At 43.9% G+C, this 18659-nt stretch overlaps 1 protein-coding gene across 2 annotated transcripts in view; it reads right to left on the bottom strand.

Moving 5' to 3' along the window:
• Positions 1 to 18659, bottom strand: part of TMEM178B (transmembrane protein 178B) — a 271082-nt gene that overhangs the window by 215319 nt on the left and 37104 nt on the right. The window lies entirely within an intron of this gene.

Here is an 18659-nt window from a genome sequence, read left to right on the forward strand (position 1 = left end):
CAGAAAGTACATTGGGATAAAATCAGTGCGAATGCTCATCATTGTGTAACCTCCCCACAAACCAAGGTTCAGTAAATACCAGATATAATCTAAACTCCATCCATGGGTGTAGTCAAGATTTATTTTAGTGGGGCAGGCTTTATGTTAGTTGGGCAGAAGCAAGATATCTGCAATGCAATTGGTCAGTTAGTTAAGTATTTCTATTTATTTACAGTGGTACCTCGGGTTACATATGCTCCAGGTTACATACGCTTCAGGTTACAGACTCCGCTAACCCAGAAATAGTGCTTCAGGTTAAGAACTTTGCTTCAGGATGAGAACAGAAATCATGCTCTGGCGGTGGCAGCAGGAGGCCCCATTAGCTAAAGTGGTGCTTCAGGTTAAGAACAGTTTCAGGTTAAGAACGGACCTCCGGAACGAATTAAGTACTTAACCCAAGGTACCACTGTACTTGATTTAGGCTGCCCCTCCTCGCACCCCCCTGGCTATGCCCATCACTTCATCTGATCTTTGTTCATGGAAATCAGGATGGTCAACAAACAGGTTGTCTGGAGAAGGTCATACTGCAATAGTACAATCGTATTATTTGCCATGGCTTTTTCACAGTGAACCCTGAACATTGCAGTTTCCAGATCCCTTGACATCCTGGTCAAGCTCCTCTGAACACAGCCCAACTTGTCAATGGCCTTCTTAAAAGGTGGTGCTGAACAATACACTCCAGAGGCAGCCCTTAACCAAGACAGACTAGAGTAGAACTGCTTCTTTAATCTGGACACAATTCTGTTATGATATTTGGTATCCAACAGGCTAGGTCTTTTCTACCACTTCGCCTTTATCAAATGAGCCTTTTGAGCCATGTTAGGTCATTAAACTGCACTTGGTATGAACACACCACAAAAGTGGAGGGTGACTAAATCATTATGCAACCAAATTGCTAGTTACAACAGAGGCGGGTTTGCATCTTCCCAAGTTACCGGAGGTGTTCCATTGTTTGCTTTCCTTCCATGTTTCTAACATTCTGCCTTTGACAGCAATTAGATTAGACAAAGCCAAATATTATAGGGGGGAAAGCAAAATATTTACATATGTACACGTCTGCCCTGACAGCGTGATGGGCTCCGGCGTGTGCCTTCGCCATCTGGGCACCAAATGCACACCCAGAATGAAAGTTTCCAACTAAGAACCATACTTAAAAAAAGAAAGCCATTGTAATCCTTTTTAAAGTGCCCCAATTGCCTCCTTCTGTGCATTTTTTAAAAAAATATCGTTATGCCAGCCTGAAAGACACAAAAACCTTCCATCATACCTATTTCTGTTACAGGTATAGGATTAAGGTTTTGGCACAAAGTTGTAAAAGGCTTATTGGTCTGGAATTAAACTTTACACTATTATATACCTGCCCAGCGTAAGCTGTCCTCTAGAGAGCCAGCAAAGTGTACAATCCCACAGATGCAGAAAAAGAAGAGGAAAAGAAGACATGAGTGATGGCAGTGATCTTATTCATAGCTACCTCCACCTGCCTGCCTTCATGCTGACAACCAGTCCAGGGCATAGGAATGACTGCCAGCTTCCTCCTCCTAAATCTCACTGTTACCTTTGCGGAACTGAACAAGCAGGAGGAGCCAAAACTAGAATCAGTTGGCTCTGCCTGCCATTGGCTCTGGCTCCACCTACTGTTGACCCTCCTGCCTTCTTCCCTTCTGGTCCCAAGGGGCACCCACCATCAATGGTGCAGTGGAAATCAAAGCATTTGTTCACAGTGTAAACTACACATGGCATTCTTCAGGTGCATTCACAAAGCCTCCTGTTGCTGCCATAATCGCCTCCAAAACAGTCTTCCCTTTCATGTGTTCAGACAGAGCTATTCATAGCGGATAATAAATTCAGTTGCTATTCTTTGTTCTTTTACAAATGCACCATTTGAGCTGAACTGATGAAAATTTAAAATACGAGCAAATTTCAGCCTGCAGCTTGTTTCGGGAGGCGTATCGCTACATCTTGTGCTTTTGCCCACATTTGTTTTCAGTGAGAAGATGGTTGTAATCTCTTGTAGTCTTGCTTCATTTCCTGTTGCGGTAAGTTTCAACTGGAACGTACAGGGTGGTGGTATTAACCAACTTTTACTCAGGGCAGACCCCTTGACATCAATGGACCTAGCTTAGTTGTGCTCATTCATTCCAGTGGGCCTGTTCTGAATAAAACTTAGTTGAATACCACCCACAGTCAGATCCGTCCCCAAGTTTGAAAGGCAGTGTCTCCATCTATTCCTTTGGCTGTGAAAGGACAACTGTGAGCTCATCATTCTCCATTCAGTGCTTAGGTGCCTTTAGAGCTGGGATATTTATCATTCCCTCCAGCTGCTACATTTATCCAGCTACATACATCTGGTGCAATGTTACTCGTAATCCTCTTGCTAAAATTTAACCGTCTGTAGGTCCTGATATAGTGAGAAGGCTGCTGCTCGTAGTGGGTTAGGTTCTGGCTAGGGCTTGAGTGTCAAGGTTAGCAAGGCAAAGCTTAGAATAATAATTGTCTGAAGGGTAGTGATTGTTGGAAGATCAAGGGTGCCAGTTTGAATAAAATATTGGGGGGCTTGGGTAAGCCTCTGCCCACATAATCAATCACAAGACACGGTGCATGCACCCCATTTGACTGGCAATGCCTATCAACTTGGGGGGCAGCCTCCTCAAATATTTTAATGGGGGAAGGCAAAGGAACCTTGGCCCATAGAAGTTGGCTCCTGATAGTTAAGGAGGCTGAAAGCTGTTAGGAGACCCCTATTTCCCTACAATTCCCACAGGTCCCTAGGAAAAGGGGTTGATTGTTAAACCTTACTGAGAATTGTCACTCAATGAAGGAAACAGAGGTATCCTAACAACTCTCAGCCCCCTTAACAAACTACAGTTCCCAGGATTCCTTGGGGAGGTTACAAAACAGCTACAAAATAATTCTCAAAGTAGCATGCAGCCTCCTCTACTGTTCAAGCTGCTGGAAGTCAGGCGTAGCCAGGGCACACTGGGGTCTCTGGAAAGTGAGTGATGCTCATGGATTGGGAGCACAGTGGAGCGGGAGGAAGGAGAGAGTGAATGTGTATCCAGCTCACTAACCCTACTTTCTGGGGAAAGTAGAAATCAAAGATGTGTCTACAAATGAACTGTAGGGACCCAAGGCAGCCTGATTGCCCGTGAAGTCTGAAGATGACATAGTGGTGCATCTTCTCACCCCTGACCTGGAGAGTGTGGAGTGTGCCTTAAAATTCTGCCTTGGGACAATCCTGACCCTTCACTTTGCCTCCTTAACCCTGATGCACAACCCTTGGCCAGATCCTGCCATACCACTAGCACTGGTCACCTCACTACATCAGACCCTTCAATGTAGGGTTGAGGTTCAAACAGAGGGTTATGAGTAAGGTTGCACCAGATGTGCATAGCTGGGTAATTGTAGCAGGTTGTGGGAAAGATAAATATTCCAAATCTGAAGGCACCCAAGCACTGAATCACCACTAGAGAATGATGAGCTCAGAGTTGCCCTTCCTCAGCCAAAGGACAACACAGAGGTCCAAAGGACAGTTATGAAACACACACAGCCTGGCTGTTAACCTTCTCCAGGCCAGGGCACAGTGGCAGACAGGAGTTACAAGCTCCTTGTCCTTTGTTCAGTCTCTTTGTCTTATCTGTTTTTCATGGGTTATGAAGTTTAAAAGGCTGAACATTCTTTATTCCTGCTTGTTTGGAGACAGAAATTAAATGATCAATAAAGAGTCACTGAGACATCAATTATTGGTAAAGATGTGCTGATGATCTAGGAGCTCCTTTTATTTCAGGGAAGAAGCCCTACATGGATCATTGTGCTGTCCAGTAAGGTGGAAAAGGAGAAGTGTAAGCAGGCACAGGACTCTCTCCCCAACAATATGAACAATGAGTCAGAAAGTCACCTGGTCCCTGGACCAAATCTCCTCTTAGCCATGTATTAGCTAGATGGCTTTCAACAAACCATACTCTCAGGTCTCCTGCTTGTAACAAAGCCAGTCTGGCACAATGGTTAGGATGCCCCAATAAGACTGGGGAGACCCAGATTCAAATCCCCACAAGTTCAGGAATCTCACTGCATAATCTTGAGCCAGTCGCACTCTCACAAGCCCAACCTACCATACAGGGCTGATGTGAGGATAAAATGGGGAGGAGGAGAACCTGGTACACTACTTTCTTCTTTTTGGAGGAAAGGTGGGATATAAATGTAATTAATAATATTACAGGCATGTCAAATGTATGCTGTCAACTTATGAGCTTTGGCAACAACATCATTGCAATGCCAGGGAAAATGGGTGGGGACAGGCAAGCCGATGCTTTTATAAGCATTTGAGAAACTTGGACTTTCACAAGATCACTGTTCCAAAGCCACAACCTTATTGGATCGGGGTGAATTAATGCTGATGTCTTTATTGTAGAATGTGCATTATCAAACTAGGCAATTAGGAATGCATCCCAAGCTTCTAATTGTCAGGTATCATGGTGGCTGTGATCTGTAAACCAATTCAGCTGCAATACTTAAATTTAAGTCCACTTAGCCACATTGCCTTAATAGGCTAAACAAAAAAAAGCCGAACAACTTTAATCGGAGAAATAATAGCAGTTCTTTATATATCACTATTTGAATGTTCAAAGAGAGTCACATAAATTGCCTATCCTACTCCGTGCATGCTTGGGGTTCACAGGGGAAATGAAAGCAAGAAACAGGTCAGGCAAAAGTTCAGGGTCAGGTCCCTCTAAGTACGTCAGGACCCTGGTCAGCTCCCAGGTCTGCTCTCAGTGGCCCTGCAGGCTTAGTTTTGGAGTATGTTGTCTCAACAAGAGCACCTTATGTAAGCTAGCAAGACCTATGCTGCTATTAGTGAGGACCCAGGGGGAGGTGATGAGCCCCTCACACACAGCAGAGCCGTCCGTATTCTTCTGTATCTTCCTCATGGTGCAGCAAGGGATTTAGGAGTCCTGACACAGATTGTGTAGGTTGGTGGATCTGACCACCTTAGTTGTCCATTTTACATTGCATGTGTAGGCGCAACATTACCGATTTGCTTGAACTTCTTATCTGGAGATGTTTTAGAAGTATTCCAAGCCATTCATAATAAACCCAGACCCGTTAGAGATCCACGATGAGCCACTGAGGGTGCCATCCATTTGTCAATTAAATGAATTTAGATTGGCAGGTGGTAGGGTGGTCTTTAGGGTGGGTTTCCTGTTCTCTCCACCACTAGTCAAACTCTGTAGTGGGGAAGATGAACCTGTGGTCCTCTAGTTGCTGTTGGGCTCCAACTCCATCAACCCCAGCCAGCATGGCCAATGGTGAGGGCCACATTCCCTCGTGGGCAACCTTTTCAGGGGCCACATGCCAGTGGTGGGTGGGGCCAAAAGCAAAAGTGAATGGCACAACAAGTGTAAATTTTACCTTTGGACACTAGCCTAGTTTCTGCATACAGACTCACATATCTTTCTTTAGTCTCCCTCCAACCAAGCAAGAAACTCTGCAAAGTAATCAAGCACATTCCACCCAGGCAAACTCAAAGAAGGTGTAAAGCGAGGTAGGTGAGGGGTGTGTCCTAGAGAGAGAGGGTATGGCTGGAGAGGAACTTAACATCTGTAACATCTAACTACTGTATAATATCTCAGCACTGCTCTGAGAACTACAACTATGAAATTTAAGCCTAGCTGCAAGAGCAATACTGTTCAAAGACATATTGAGTCAGAGGGCTCCTAGCTAGCTACCGATTGGCCCCTGTCCTTGTCATACCACAGTTCTAGCCATGCTTGTGTGAGCTGAATGTTGCTGTTCAAATCTAGAATAGCCTAAAGGACCACATTGTGGAAACCTTGCTGAAGCTCAAGAAGGTTTGGACTTGTCAGTGCCTGGAAAAGAACCCACTCCCGAACCTTACTTATATTGCCTTGAGATACACAATGGAAGGAAGGAAGGCTACAACTGCAATCAATAAACATTTGACTCTTCCATCCATATGGTTCATTCTTTGGTTGCTTGGTATGGGCTGCTGCACACATTACACAACAACAAATGCAGAATTGCCATGGAGATTATCTTCAAAAGGGATCTGCAGCCAGTCCAAATCCTCTGGATTCCTCTCCATCTCTGGATAATAATACCTCCTTGCCTTGCAAGGTTGTTGTAATAATCACAAAATACATGCGGAAAGGTTTGAGCACTTGAAAGTGCTATCCAATAATGATAATGATGCTTTAGCTATACAGCTAAAAAATGTACTGTGTAAAGTGGTCATAAGATCAGAAGTCCCAGGGAAGTCCAAATATGACTCCAATGAGCTCAACATTTTTGATAAAAGTTCCAAGAGGGACATGTCAATTTAGTGGAATAACCCAGTGCTTAAAAGGCATCCTTTCCCCCCGCCCTTAAAGTCAAACACATATAAAAGCATCTTCACTCTTTCCCAGTTCCCTGGGGCTTGGCAATGGATAGCTCTGTGAAAACAGCTGTGATGGAAATAACAGTGGAGAAAGCCAATGAGTGATGCTCCTGCTGAAATCTTGAATAGCAACATTCAGGCTGAATACTAAAATTTCCAAGCAAGCTGCCTTTCCCCTCCACTGACATCCAAATAGCAGCCTCCTTTCTCTAGGGTAGCCCCAGGATACATGTTTTGCTTCTCTTTGCTCAGACATACAAACACACCACCCTGACACAATGTATTATGCCCCTCTTCCCCCTTTCTTCCCATACTATCTCAGAGAGGGAAAGGCTTCAGACATGACTGTGAAAGTGCATTAAAAAATCCTATGGCAGGCTGATCTCCCTAACATAAAATGGAACCTAGGCAAAAAGAAGTGAGGCATTAGCTACCCCTTCCAGTTTGGTGTCTCCTGCGAATTTGATGAGCATCCCCTCAATTCCTTCATCCAAGTTGTTTATGAAGATGTTGAACAACAATGAGTCCAAGACTGATCCCTGTAGCACCCCACTTGTCACTATTTCAGGATGTCAAGGAACCATTAGTGAGCACTCTTTGGGTTCGGTCAGTCAACCAGCAACAAATCTGCCTCATCCAGCCCTCATTTTTCCAGCTTTTCCACCAGAATATCATGGGGAACTTTGTCCAAAGTCTTGCTGAAATCAAGATACACTATGTCCACAGTATTCCCTTCATCCACCAAGCTTGTAACTCTATCAAAAAAAAAAAAATAACAATGGAATGTGATTCTTCTGGCATGACTTGCTTTTGAGAAACCCATGCTGGGCCTTAGTTATCACAGCATCCTTTTCTAAGTGATCACAGACTGACTGTTGAATTTTCTGTTCTAGGACCTTTCCTGGTATCGATATCAAGCTCACTGGTCAGAAATTACCTGGGACTTCTTTTTTCCTCTTTTTGAAAATGGGGACATCCACCCCTTTCCAGCCTTCAGGGACTTCACCTGTTCTCCAAGAATTCTCAGAGATTATAGGCAGAGGCTCTGATATTACATCCACAAGCTCTGCCTTCCTCAAAGGAATAAAGTCGTAGTGGGCAGCAAAATGGAGGCAGAGGGAGGCTGGCAAAGCACTTGAAAGGCATGGAGAGTCAATTCATGGGAACGAAGGAAGCAGTGAGAAAACGGGAAAATAAGAGAGAGCACATGAAACAGAAAAAGAGTGACTCAGAGTAGGTGTTGTTGGTTCATACAAAAGGCAAGTAGATGATGTCTAAAATGTTCATTTTTAATTGTATTTTGTATTGCTTTGTTTATTTCCTATTGCATTTTATTGTATTGAAATTTGAATTTTGAACATATTTCTTTTTTAAAAAAAACTACTTAGCATCTAGCACAGCGTTACCATTACAACAGGCAGAAAAATCATTACATTTTCCGACAAGACCCTTAGCTATATTCAAGTAGCCCCGTGAGGGTGGTGGTGGGGTGTCGGAACCACTGCTCCACACTTTCTGTATTGTATACGGATTACAATGACATTGTAATTGCTGTTTTTTTAATAATGCAAAGCATCCTCCCTGCAACTGAAAACCCTGATAATGCAGAAGTCCCATTTGCATGGAGAATTCTTACCTCCTGTTGTTGTTTTGTAATTCCTATCAATGTGTTTTGATTTATAAGCCACATAGAGGTCATTTTTTTAATTAAGGAAAAACAATATCCAAAAATGCCCAGTATGTAAGTAATTCTTGAACAGGGCTTTGGAGCAGATATGATGAAGATTTAAAAAAAAAAAAAACAGCCCACTGGTATTGTACTTTAGAATGATAACAGTACTTCATGCTAGCACAGTAATCTTCACAACAACTCTGTAATGTAGACTAGTATTCAACTCCCCATTGGGGGGGCTGCAGCAGAGAAATTGTGACTTATCTCAGACTGTTTAACGGCTAAAGCAAAAACTGAACTGAGCACATTCTGATTTGTCACATAGGTTGTTTTTTTTACCTCTGTGCAATCCTAGCTCTTGATGTTTATAATGGCATATACAGGAGGAGGAGTAATCTGAGTACTGAAAGTGGGCAAAGGATTGCTGTCTAGGTTTTTGTTGCACGGTTGTTGAAATACTCAAGAGCACTGAACATCCAACATGATGCTTGAACAAACCTTTGAAATCCTTTGCGTAATTTTACCAATATCTTCACCCTGAGCAAAGCCTACAATTTGCAAATTCAGCTCTTTTAATAAAATACTGTCTTGTGTCTAATGCACAGGAAGACATAAAGACCGAGGGGCTCATAGACAAAGTTATTCAACACTGGAGAGAACTAAATATATATATATGCTTAAGTAAGGTCTGTCTACAAAGGGGCATTTTAAAAAAAAAGTATACATGTGTTAGTTACATATTTTTATTCCCACCCCCAACTCCTTTGATATAATGGCATAATCGGTGGAGAACCCCTCTGGCACAAGCCTTATTAACATGGCTGGGAGTTGAACAAGAAATTATCTCCCCGGGAGGAGCTTTCAGAGAGCGTGAGCCTGCAGGTCAGCTCTTCATAATTTATTAGATTAAAAAGAAGAAACCTCAGCAATATGAAACCCCAATGAGTTTCTAATAGCTGTTCCAATACGAGTGAATGAGCAAACAGCACAGGAAGGGAAGGCAGAGAGGGCGAACCCTTGATACTCTGTAACAAGCAGAAATAAATGTCCAGGATAGATTCTTCCTGTCTTTGAGCAGAGGGGGAAAGGGGGATAAGTAGGCAGTGATAAACTCTCAAAGAGCTGGGAATATTGTCAGTACTGTTGTTGTATTGTACTGTACTACAATACTGTAATGTTTAGACTTGGACTAGGGCCTAGGTGTAAGGTAAAGGTAAAGGGACCCCTGACCATTAGGTCCAGTCTTGACCAACTCTGGGGTTGCGGCGCTCATCTCGCTTTATTGGCCGAGGGAGCCGGCGTACAGCTTCTGGGTCATGTGGCCAGCATGACTAAGCCGCTTCTGGCAAACCAGAGCAGTGCACGGAAACGCCGTTTACCTTCCCGCCAGAGCGGTACCTATTTATCTACTTGCACTTGGAGGTGCTTTCGAGCTGCTAGGTTGGCAGGAGCAGGGACTGAGCAACGGGAGCTCACCCCGTCATGGGGATTCAAACCTCCGACCTTCTGATCGGCAAGTCCTAGGCTCTGTGTTTTAACCCACAGCGCCACCCACGTCCCTAAGGGCCTAGGAGACCAGAGTTTAAATCCCCACTCAGCTATGAAGCTCGGTGGGTGATCTTAAATCAATCATGGTCTCTCAGCCTAACCTTCACTGCAGGGTTGTTGTGTGGGTAAAACAGGAAGGGAGAATCATGTACACTACCTTGAGCTCTTTGGAAGAAAGGTAGGATTTGGATGTAATAAATAAATATTTCATGTTGAGTGCTGGTTTTCAAGGTAAAAAGAAAATGTGGGCAGAATGTTTGCCCAAAGTTTCCAAACTTCTGAGATTAGGCCAAGCTTGATTTGGCACCACCAGCTTTCTATATTCTATTCTGGTACCTCTTTTTGCTGTGTTCCTGCTCCTTTTGCTGTGGTTTCTGGCTTCACTGATGTTATTGGCTTTTTAATTCTGTGAACAACTCCGTGAACCCTTCATCAGCCAATCACAAGCAGTGCGACGACATTGTCCCAGAACACTGGTGCAGACAAATGTCTTCATCATATAATGGCATTTGTGAACATGAGCAAAAGTTTGTTTTTTTCAATGGGGGGAATAAAAGAAGGTTTTTAAAAATTGATGGTGTTTTCAGTAAGTGACAAAAAGGCAGAAACCATGTAGAGCAGTTTCAACACAGCTGTACCTTCCTTTGACCAACCTGAGTGCCTGTAAAGGTCATTAAAAACTGTTCAGCTTATCCACAGAGACTGTACAGTACTTTGAGGTTTTTGAAGGCATGTTACTATTGGAATGCAAGTGCTGATTTTAAAATATTCATGCCTAAGTGATTAATTCCTGATTAGCTTTTCCTGGGGATGTGGGCTCTTTTATATATGCTCTTCTGAAGATGCAATATACCTTTTTATATATATAATAAACATCAGCTTTCATTCTTCATGATTACTTCTTTGCTGTCAAAAATGCCAGTACAGTCATAATGGTATGCGTGGCAGATTACGGATGATGAATTATGAAAGATTAGCCTTTGGGGTACTTCAGCACTGGACAGCTCCTCAATACATGCCCATGCTGGCCAATAGAAAACTATCTATATGCTCACATCTCAATGGGACAATATGCTGGTCAATTATACTGATGTGGTACCACTGATATTATCATGGTTACTCCAGAGCAGGGGTAGGCAACCTAAGGCCCGGGGGCCAGATGCAGCCCAATCGCCTTCTCAATCTGGCCCAAGAATGGTCCGGGAATCAGAGTGCTTTTACATGAGTAGAATGTGTCCTTTTATTTAAAATGCATCTCTGGGTTATTTGTGGGGCATAGGAAGTTGTTCATTTCCCCCCCAAAAAATATAGTCCGGCCCACCACATGGTCTGAGGGACGATGGACTGGCCCACGGATGAAAAAGATTGCTGACCCCTGCTCCAGAGCATATGGTCAGTACAGTGGTGCCTCGTAAGACGAAATTAATCCGTTCCGTGAGGCTCTTCGTATAGCGGTTTTTTCGTCTTGTGACGCAAGCCCATTGACAGTTTAGCGGATTAGCGCTATTAGCGGTTTAGCGGCTTTTAGCGGATCAGCTGATAGGCGGCTTATCAGCAGATCAGCTGATAAGTGGCTTAGGGGTTAGGAAAAGGGGGGGAAAGGGAAAAAAACCCGCAGGAACTCGCAATACATTTTCGTCTTGCGAAGCAAGCCCATAGGGAAATTCGTTTTGCGAAGCGCCTCCAAAACGGAAAACCCTTTCGTCTAGCGGGTTTTCCGTCTTGCGAGGCGTTCGTCTTGCGGGGCACCACTGTAAATGTTGTCATGCCTTCCTTTTAATAAATGGCACTAAGAAACTGTGCATACATTTATCATGTGACACATTGCAAAATATATCCTCCAGCACAGAATGCCATTGTTTTTTCCTACATTATCCTGAGACTACCCATCTTAAAAAAGCAAGTTTTTAAATGGGATGCAGCCTTCATTTCATGAAGAGAGGCATTCATAACTTCCACAGGCAACAGTCCCAGTCTCTCCTGCTGGCTGCATCATGTTTGCAGGAGACAAGAGAAAGAGTGACTGGCCAAATATACTGTCAGGATCCTGGGGTTACAGCAACACACAGTGATCCAAGAAAATATGGCATGCATCTGCTGTAGATGCTTTTGTTTCAGACTTAGCTTCGGCAGACGTATATAAGTTGTAGTGGTTGTGAATGGTTTCATCCACCAAATGCCTGTGAATACTGCAAGGGGCCCATGGCGTCACAACATCTGAGCATGGAAAACCAGGCTATATAGGTCCCCTCCAGTCTTACAGAACAGCATTGCACAGACACAACAGTGAAGGACAAAGGGCATTTTAGCACCAGCACTGCCACATCAAATGTATTCAAGATGATGTGAGATGGTCAGTTAGATTCAGCATAAGGCTTCTACCTTTTCTGTTCTTGCTTTAATACCCATTATTCTCCGTAAGCAAACTGCCAGAGAAGGATGCATATGATGGCGGTGGAGTCCCCCTCACCAAAGGTGCTTTTCTCAGCTTTAAATCATTCATACTTTGACTTCTGCCACTGGCCAAGGCCCCAATGGCAAGGCAGTGACCAACATGGCTGCATCCATTGGCCAGTGAAGGAGAAGCTGTTCCACTGCTTGCTTTTCTCTTCTTTTCCCTTCCCATTCACTTTTTCTTTTGTGTCATATCTACTTGATTGCAAGCCTATTCACAGTGCCTGTCTTATATTTTAATGTATGCTCAGTGCTTAGTAAGTGTTAGATGTGGAGGAGGACGAGAAAACAACCAGATGTATGTTGAGAAGGTGCCACAGAGCGATTGTATCAATGGCTTGTGTCAACAATTTCAAAAGCTGACAGGCCATTGACAGAAAAGTTAATGATGCCGAAAGACAATTCCTCAGGCGAATTCTCAGAACCAATCAAAAGCATAATGACTAGGACAAAACAGTTGATCTGATCTTCCACTCCCCTAGAAATTAAGGGTCTTTGGGAACTGGGCATCCAGGCACCTACAATATATAGATTGCTGGATTCTAGGCTGGTGCAAAATAACAGAAGCTTCCTCTTCTCCCCACTAGGTATTTCGCCTTTGTCATACCCAGTGCTTTTTCTCTGAGGGTACTCAAAGGTATGCAGTACCAGCACTTTTTTTTCCTAGAAGAAAAACGCTGGTCATACTAATCTATAACAATACAGGCTTGTCTTCTAGATTCTAGGAATGGTGAAACATTTATCAAGTAGCTAGTACATAAGGAAATCGTGTAGCATTGACTATATCAGCTTTCTTTTCATAAACACAGTACTGCTTTTATGACTTTCCAAAGAAAATTAGCAATAAAATGAATCCACAACCCATACTTGGGGGGATGGGTGGGGGGATGAACGAGTGAATCAAGGGCTATAAATTGCTATTGAAATGAGTTTCCTTCTAAGCTCTGTCAGTGCTGCTAAACTAATGTCCTTAGTGGAAGGCAGAGAGGTTTGTTTTATGAGCAAGTGATATGAATCAACATGAACAATCACATGGGTTGTTTTGTCTTAAGAGTGGAGGGTGTTATTTTTAAGATGCTGTAAGAAAGCAGCAATCTATCGGTCTCTCCTTCTCCCTCCCTGCCCACCTCCATTTTCCATTTCCATCTGCTATTATAAATAGTTCCCTTCTGGAGCAGAACAGCTCTCATTTCCCAGCTAGAAATTCTGCAGTCTTCCACCAAAACAGAAAAATAAACGCTCAAGCCCCTATCAAACTGCCACTGAGCAAAGCAGTTCAAGATTCGAGATGGCAGAAATGTTCCACTACAAAGACATTGCACAGCAAAAGTATGGCTGAGTAATTTCCAGGGGGATGGATGCAACTTGTCCAGCTCACTTTCCCTATGGCACATTGGCGCAAAATCAAAATCTCGTTTCAAGGTGGCTGCATGCATCTCCCCACCTCCCCTATCTCTCGTATGTTCATGAGCAGTTCTTTCGGGTTATGAGTTCTTAAATGCCTTCTCTCGCCCAACTTCCCAGCCCCTCCCCTGTCTCCTAGTCTCTGCACTAGCTGGTTGTTTAATCTTTCTTTATCTTAAGAGCAGCTTTAATATTCTGGTCCACAATAGCAAAAGAACACAGCTGGCAGCAGTGAGGCAGTCAGCTGGCAGGGACAATTGTGAATGAGCAACAGTGGAGAAAATGTCATCTTTAGCAATAAAAGACACATACAATCTGTAAGCTCTGTCTCTCAGAAAACCCCTAGTTGAATGGGCCACTTTACCCAGTTACTGTGGGGGCTTCCATTTCGTTCTGTTTTTAATCTGTGCTTCTTGTTATACCTACATATATTGGTTGTGGCCATGCTGGATTTCTCCAGCATACAGTGGCATACAAAATCAGACCTTTGATCCATCAAGCCAAGTATTGTCTAGTCTACTGAGTGGTAGGCTTTGCCTGGAGCACAGTAGAGCAGCTGCCACCAGCCTGGAGTCCTCCAGATGTTCTGGAGTACAACATCCATAAGCTCTGTTCTTGTGTATTCACTCTACCTTTTGCTGCATAAGTGCCTTGAGTGCCTGTAGATCAGGCCTGCACAACTTCTGCGACCAACAAAGGTCAATGCAGTGAAGGATTGCCAACTCTTGAAATAAAACATATGGGGACCTGGACAGTGTCTGCAATGGTGCCTGTGGGGTCATAGACTAATGCTATATTAGTCTATGGTGTGGTTATTTGGTGTGTCTGCAAGATCATTTCTAGCCAGCAATAACACCCACACACAGTATCAACTGACACTGAGTCTTAGAAGCTTTCAGAGCAAGCAAAAGAGCTATTTATTCACTCAGGCTTTTGGCTGTGTCGCTGTACTTCACAACCAACTTTTTTGACTGTGTGCGTAACTGGATCAACATGGCAAAAGAAATGGCAAGGAGCAGGGACCCTGAGTGCTTGGGAAGCTTCAGTATGCAGTATGGAGAAGATGGAGAACTGACCTGTCTCCGACAAGATCAACAGATCCCCCATCTAGCAATGCACAAGTGGCTAAAACCAAGTTGAAAACTACATACACTCTAGTTCTACATTCAAGACGATCGAGTTCTATATGGGCCATTGGCAGCCCATGCTTAGATTGGGCTAGAGCTACATGTCATGGGAGTGATAAAGGGTAAACTCACAATGTGGTGGCAGCCTGGAGCAACCAATCATGCAGGTTACAGAAGCAGCGGAACTCTCAGAAGCCTGAAGGCAGAAGACTGCAATGCCTACACACACACACACACACACACACACACTCCTCTTCCCTGTGCCTTGATGAGGATATTGCTCTCAGAAGTGTTTCAAAGTGCTGCTCAGAAAGAGGGATGGGGTTGAAATACATGGAGCTGCTATGCTGTTCGATTACTAGTCTATATGGCCCAGCTCTGTGTATTTATATTTCTATTGTGTTTTTATATTTTGCTGGAAGCTGCTCAGAGTGGTTGGGGCAATCAATGGAATAATACTAATACCAATCCATCTAGTATTGATTTATCAGCATCCCAGGGAAGATTTTTCTTAAGCCCTGCTGCCTGGGATCCATTTAACCTGGTGCTGGAGGAGCAAGCTTTTTCCCATCACGGGTCACATTGCATTAGGGTAATCTCTTGGGGATTGCAGGCTGGTGGTGGGTGGGGCCAAAGCCATACATGCATAGAGAAGGACTAGCCAGTTGTCTTTGGACTACAAGTCTCATTGGCCTTGATTGTTGGCCACACTGGCTGGGGCTGTTGGGATTTGTCACCCAGCAACATCTGAAGGGCACCACATTGGCCAATCTTGAGATAGACCTCAGAGCTATTCCAGGGTCACAGGCTGTTGCCCCACCCATACCAGTTTCACTTGAGATCTCAGGGACTGAACCTGGGGCCTTCTGCCTGCCATTCCTGTGCTCTAAGCTATGTTTCCCCCCCCCCTCCCTGCCTGGCTGGACCTAGATGGTGAAAGAAAACAATTGTGCAGAAGCAGCAGTGCTTGTTTAGATACACAAGCCTATGAAGCCTGGGAACGCTGTTCAAATTCCTTTGCCCAATAATGAATTGTAATCTCCTTTCCATTAAGGGTACGAAACAGTTGCTCCAGGTTTGTACATCGGCATCAATTTAATGCATCAGGGTTTATTTCTTCTTCAAATGAATTTGTTTTCCCATCAATGGCAAAAGCTAGACAAATAATATAATACCATGAGAAGGGCAAAAGGGAGCTCCAGCAGAGAGGGAAATTGAGATTTTTCTTGATCAGAGCTATGGTAAATTAGCCAGAATGAAAGCGAGGAAAAGGAGGGGAATGATTAGAAAAGGGAAGACGTGCAGAGCCAAACCTATTTACTTGGCATCTGAATGTGCTTTGCAATGCAAAGGAACTCTCAAGTAGTGGGCAGGTGGTGTTCTGCGGGCTGGATGTGTTCATGCAAACGCAACCGATCCACAGAATTCACTTCTAAAGCTGTACAAGGTGTAGGACAGAGCAAGGAATCTTTCTATGGCCAACAACCACATTACCCCAAAGGTAACCTCGCAGAGGCCGCATGCCACTGGTGGGCAGGGCCACAGGCAAAAGTGGATGGGACAACGGATATGACTCTGACCCTTTCTACAGTAAGGTACATTCCAGGCATGCAAAAAATAATGATAACCAAAGGTTTCTACACAAAGACACTGCCATCTATGCAAGCAAGAGACATGATCACAATTCAAGGACACATTTCAGCCAGGAAAAGCACTCAAGAGCCAGTGTGGTGTAGTGGTTAAGAGCGGTGGACTCGTAATCTGGTGAACCGGGTTCGCGTCTCCGCTCCTCCACATGCAGCTGCTGGGTGACCTTGGGCTAGTCACACTTCTCTGAAGTCTCTCAGCCCCACTCACCTCACAGAGTGTTTGTTGTGGGGGAGGAAGGGAAAGGAGAATGTTAGCCACTTTGAGACTCCTTTGGGTAGTGATAAAGCGGGATATCAAATCCAAACTCTTCTTCTCAAGGAAGTTGCAGACCAGGTTCCAAGGAAAGCTCCTGAGCTCCATAGAGAGGGCACGGGAAAGCTGCTATTTGGCTGTGGCTGATGGAAGTCCAACATCTGAGGGTCACTGGTTTTGCCACTCCTGTACCAGATCCTTGCAATTTCAGGCTGAATAGCTCACCTGGTAGAACATGAGACTCTTAATCTCAAAAGTTGTGGGTTCAAGCCCCACGTTGGGCAGAAGATTGCTGCATCGCAGGGGGGTTGGGCTAGATGGCCCTCAGAATCCCTTCCAGTTCTATGATTCTATTATTTTAAATTTCAGGAATGAAACATCCTTCCATTTTAATGCATTCAGAGGAACAGAAATGTGGTTAAACCCGGACACATTTGAGGAAACACCACTGAAGAAGGTATGTTGCTGCTCTGGTTTTTTCAACCAAGAAGTCTCCCCAAACACACACACACACACACACACACACAGAGAGAGAGAGAGAGAGAGAGAGCGCCTGTGGAGAAACCCACTTTCTCTTAACGATTGGGCTTCCTTTCAAGAATGACATATGGAAATTACGCACAGGCAGCATGCGCCGGTGCAATTAATGGACTTTTCTCTATAGTCTAACAGCAACATTTGGGGAACATATGGCTGACCTGGCAGAGATGTGGCCTCTTCCTTCGCACAAAAGGGCAGGAAAGCATCCTAGTTTATTATATATATATGATAGTAGTGGTGAAGAAGAAGCAACTGCTTTAAGGGGTGCCATGTATGCATATGGGGAACAGTAAAGGCTTGTCACCTTTCAAATCAGGGTTAGGTAGCTAACCCCTGGCCTAAGCATTCCCCGCCCAAACAAATTTTCCTGCAGGATCTCATCAATTGTGAAAGAAAAAATAATAAAGTAGGCTCCTCACCACTGGGGCGGTCAGAGGTGGTGTCCTCTGTTGGTCTGGTGAGTGCCATGCCCAATATTGGCATGCAGCCCCTGGAGGGTTGGCCATGGGTGGATGTGGCCCTTGGAATACAATATGTAAGTGCAGAGACTGCTCTTGCTGTGCCTTTTATAGCAGGTGGTAGCTGTGTGGCAAAGCATTTGCTTTGCACACAAAAGGGCTTACGTTCAATCCCTGTAAGGCTGACTGAAACCCTGGAGAAGTGGGACCAGTCAGTGTAAAGAATACTGAACTAGATGGACCAATAGTCTAACTCGATACTGGGCAGTTTACTCCATTTCTAAACTTGGCAGCTGGAGCCATTTCTCCCACGCTTCACTGCCATGCTAGGAAACTTTTTCCTATCTCGCTGCCTGCATTATAGCCTAATCTGATGTATGCATGCCATACATTTCAAGCACATTCAAAGCAAATGGTTTCCCCCTGAAAATCATGGGGACTGTAGCTCTTTGAGGGGTAAACTGCTCACCCATGCTCTGTAGGTTGAAGGGGGCTGATTTCACGCTCCCTTTTTTTAAAAAATGCCACAATGGCACTAATCTTGCCAAGTCAGAATTTAGAACTGTGTGCCACCTTACACTTCCTACCAGTTCAGCATCTCCATGGTGAGTCTATTTATTGATTTTAAAATATCTAATAGCAATCCATCAGGCACCCACTGTTCTCTTAAAATGGAATCTGACTTTATTGTTGGTGCTGACCACGTACGCTGTACAATTTACTATTTTCCTTTCATTTTTAAATGCATTTTAAATCTCTGCGACTGTATTGAGTTTCTGGTTTTAAAATGCCTCAAAGGCTGGCTGGGAAAGTGTAATAAATTATGTTTTTAAATTACAATTTATATGCCACCTTACTAAAAATAAATATATAGGCGTCCCAAGTATCTTCTGAGAAATCTTTTTTTTTTTTTTTTTAAGAAATCATACTAAAACGTGCGCTGAAGATTAATGGATTACGCGGAACTGGACAGATTGACAGGGAGGATTCGCAACCGACGAGACCAAAGTTTCACTGAGGACTGGAGTAAATTTACAGAATATATTAAAAATATTTGTGATAATGATATAATGTTTGTAAGTTTTCAAGAGGCTCTGTAAGAAGATTTGCTAGAAATATTG

Source organism: Podarcis erhardii (genome assembly GCF_964252035.2).
Source record: "Podarcis erhardii genome assembly, chromosome: 10".
Lineage (NCBI taxonomy): Eukaryota > Metazoa > Chordata > Lepidosauria > Squamata > Lacertidae > Podarcis > Podarcis erhardii.